The following is a 754-nucleotide window of genomic DNA, read 5'->3' as shown; positions in this document are numbered from 1 at the left end:
GGCAAAAACTGGACGCACTTCGTGTACAAACTGGAAAATCCCTTTCGGAGTATTAGGGTTTCGGACGAGAACTCTTCTGTTACATGGGCACTTCATTTTTTTAACTTATTTGAACTCCAGTTATTTTCTGCGTTCCTGTGCACCATTCAAAGAGACGTCATCAATTTTCAACACTTTCTGACATCATTTGCTATTTTCAGTCATTAACCGATTTGTTTAGAGAGCTAAATGACCGTGAAATTGAAAATCACTACAAATTGAACTCTGAAAATGTTGAAACTTGGCATGGTATCGTCATTGACCCACATAGCATGCGCAAAATAGTAGAGAGGGTTACGGCAAAAAATGGACGCACTTCATGTACGAACTGGAAAATCTCTTTTGGAGTATCAGGGTTTCGAACGAGAACTCATCTGTTACACGGGCACTTCATTTTTTAAAACTTATTTGAACTCCAGACTTTTTTTGCGTTCTGTATGCACCATTCAAAGCGACGTCATCAATTTTCAACACTTTCTAACATCATTTGCTATTTTCAGTCATTTTCTGATTTATTTAGAGAGCTAAATGACCGTGAAATTGAAAATCACTACAAAATGAACTCTGAACATGCTGGAACTTGGCATGGTAACATCATTTCACCCACATGGCATGTGCAAAATAGTAGAGAGGGTTACGGAAAAAAACTAGATGCACTTCTTGTACAAGCTGGACAATCTCTTTCGGAGTATCAGGGTTTTGGACAAGAACTCAT

The sequence above is a fragment of the Triticum aestivum genome, chromosome 3A (genome assembly GCF_018294505.1).
Source record: "Triticum aestivum cultivar Chinese Spring chromosome 3A, IWGSC CS RefSeq v2.1, whole genome shotgun sequence".
NCBI classification, from domain to species: domain Eukaryota; kingdom Viridiplantae; phylum Streptophyta; class Magnoliopsida; order Poales; family Poaceae; genus Triticum; species Triticum aestivum.
This window is presented reverse-complemented; position numbering follows the sequence as displayed.